A 3,523-nucleotide genomic window follows, 5' to 3' on the forward strand; every position below is an offset into this window, starting at 1 on the left:
AAAAAACAGCAAATTAATCTATAGAAACACTACAAAACTGACCCCAAACCTGCCCAACTGATTTCTATCCACACAAAGCAATACTTGCCTGCAAATTTAGAATCAAAACCGCCTTACAGATTGGGTGGCTCTCCATCCAATCTGTAAGGTTCTGACCCACATCATCATCATGGCCATACTTATGGCCTCCTCCAGGGCTGGGTTACAGATTGGCCCCAGTGTTCAGCAGCAGGGTCATCATTAGTGTGTGAATGGGACTGTGACTGTAAAACCTTTTGGGCCTTCTAATGCTGAATGCAATTCGCATGTCAAATTCGTGTGGGCCACTTCTGCTTCACCGTGCGGCGAATTTGCTGTTTGCCGCCTGTTCAAAAAGGCATTCCTTAGCTTAACGCTGCAGCCACGTGCGGGAGGAGCTACCAGCTAATGTTTTTAGCCTGATTGCTAAATGGAGCAGTGTCTGTGTATATCTCAACATCATCCGTGTCTTCCATACATTGGAAGTGAGATGGCAATGTCATCTCAAAACATGGCAATGCTCTACAAAAACATCAGTAATCCTGTCTCCTTGTCAGGGTTCATGTGATCATTCAGAGATTCTCCCGGTACCAGGAGCTTAACTCCTGCTCCGAGAGCTGAGTCTTTATGACAGCCGCTTTCACGATGTTTCTGTGTCTCTGTGACACAGTTTGGAGGTTCACCGTCCCGCATTAACCGGAGAGGAGAAAAATAAAACAAAAATATAATTAGGGGACCTTTTTATTATTGTCTCGATGAAAATTAGACAAATATCACAAAGTTTAGGAGGCTCGAGCAGGCAGCCTTCTCTGTCTGCTGGCACAGCAAGTGGGCTGGGACGGGCGCCGGCAACCTTGCGGCTCCAGCAGGTTAAGAAAATAGATAGAAGTTCAGGACGAAAGTGCTTGTGTGATTGGATGTTGATTGAACATTGAATACTGAACACTGATCCGTTGATTGAATCACAGAAACTTCATGTACCAAAAGCTGAGACCCTGATTGGTAGATGCGCCGCGGCAACCTCGCCAAAATAGATATTTGTACTCTAGCTGCGCCGCCAAATTCACACTGCTCAAGTCTCGCTCCTGCCAGACCACGGTGCCCGCTACTCAAATTGCGCCGTAGGACCTCAGATCACGTCTGTACCATTGAGGTAATATTGACACTGGCAGCTTCTGTCGCACAAATTGCGTTCCGTGTGATCACAGAATAAGAAGGTAGTAAAGCGGCATATACGCCATTTAGTATTTTGTCCTAAGCTGGTGGGTCACTGGCAGCGTGGTGAACCCTTTGGCCTTGTTTCTGGGTGGTCGGTGTGGTTTCTGAAGGTGGATGTCTGTGTCTGCTTCTCCATATGGGGATCTGGGAGAACCAGACTATTATAGCTGCTTCACAGTCTGTTGTGGGCTCTCTGTGTATGTGTTGAGGGCAGTCCTCCAGGTTCCCACCTTATTTTACCTTTTATGACAGCATGATACTTGTTTGACATGTTTGTGAGTATTTTGCATTAGTTCCAGTATTAGTTGTGTTCATGTGGATGCTTAACCCATTCCCCTCTTTCCCGTTCTTCCTCCCAGTTTGAAAGTTAAAAAAAAAAATGTAATGTAAAAAAATAATGTGTGCAAATATACACATTGTGTGTCCAAAAGTCCCATATAGTATCAGAACAATCTATCCAACCAAAGAGATTCTCAGCTTCTATCAGTTTGTTCAATTGCTGCACAGAAGCCAAAAAAAAATAATTGTAATTTTTTGTATTAAGTTTGGGAAACACAAAAATTAAGTTTAGTTGAGCTAAAAGAAAAGGATGGGTAAAAACAGGTTCATCAGATTTGATTTTCTCTGTCACCTTTCTGCTGTTAGCTGGATAAAACGCCTTCTAAATCGAATGTAACGTCTGATGTTTCTGGTAATCGCCTGTAACAAGAAAACCCATCCCCTTTGAGTTCCTGGAAAGCTGAGCTGCTGGGCACACAGTGCAGTTTTTCATTTCCGTGTTGTAAACTAAAAAGAATATGCAATAAAAGAATAAAAAAATGAAATCAAGAAGACTTAAACTCAAGGTCTTACAGTAATTAAATGCATAAGGTTGATGACACCTGACTTCTCCGTCAGCTAAGGATTTTGAGGAAGTAGGTATAAACATCTGCAAAAGTAAGCACATTTCTGAGAACCACATCACTAAAAGACTTGTTGAGACAGCTACTTTGCGTCCTCGTTTAAAAAAATATATATCAGGTGTGATCTATGCAGGTGCAGAGTTACACAGCACTAGCAGAATAAGATAGTTAGCTTCACTGAGCAAGTCATCCCAGATCTGACCGCATTCAAATGTTTATCCATAAACATCTGTTGTCATTCTGTTTTATTTCTATTTAGTCATAAATAATTAGGGATGTATCATTTACACTGGGCAACCCTGGGATTAACTGCAACCTCTACCTGCTGCTAGATTTTGGTTGGTTCCGGTTTCAAAGCTGTTGACGTGACCGTGGATGAGGCAGGTGTAAAGAATGGGTTTGTGCCTGTTGGTGCTTGGACAGCTATTGTTGTTTAGGTCCTGAAAAACCACAAATCCATTATTGTAAACCAAAAAAACACGAGAGTTCACTCGTGCAAAGCTACAGTACTTTCTTGACGGAATGGGCCGAGAGCAAATAAACATTTGACTCCACATTTGATGCAGTTTCAGGTGAAACTATTCCAGCTTTGTGAACCCTGCTAGATCGATTTAGGTGAAAAATTTGACCCTTTTCAAAACGGTGTTACAGAAGAGATTATGAAGGCAGCTTTTTACTGCTGATCTGTGATTCTATGCTGGAAAAGTACAGTGAAAGTAACCACTACTACTTTACATATCTGTTAAGACTAGGATTAAAAAATAGCTTATATAGAATCAATATTTACTTCTAAATGGATATTAGTTCGTTAAATTCACAAATAAAATTTCCGTCAAAGTCCTTCTAGTTTTTCTAAAATTACAGTTTTAGTCATTTTAATCTGAATATTATTTTTATTGAAAAAAAAATACTGTAGTCATTTTAAAGTTTTTCGTGAAAAAGTTTTAAATGGAAATTTGATAAATGATAATAAATTATAAATCAAACTGAATCATGAACTTGTAGTTCCAGTATTTCAGCATTGACCCCTAAATCTAAATATCTGTATCTCGTGATCTTTGTGTTTATTTGTGGTAAATACATTTTTAAATAGGCTTTGTGAAAATGCTGCAACAAACATGAAAAAATATTTTGATCTACAGTGTTTGTGTTTCGGATAAAACTGAAGCTCAGAACAGTATATAATAGCACAGAATTGAATAGAACAGAATAGAAATACAATTTTTTTGGATGCATAAAAAATTCTGCTGTCCCCTGGTTCCATGATCACACATTCTGATAGTTCAGTTGCACAGTAGTCACTAGATAAAATATGACCATCTGCACTGCTTCTAGTTCTGCCCTCTATGACCCGCTTTGGTTACCACACTGGCTGACATGGGTTC

Source organism: Oryzias melastigma, linkage group LG22, assembly GCF_002922805.2.
Source record: "Oryzias melastigma strain HK-1 linkage group LG22, ASM292280v2, whole genome shotgun sequence".
NCBI lineage: Eukaryota > Metazoa > Chordata > Actinopteri > Beloniformes > Adrianichthyidae > Oryzias > Oryzias melastigma.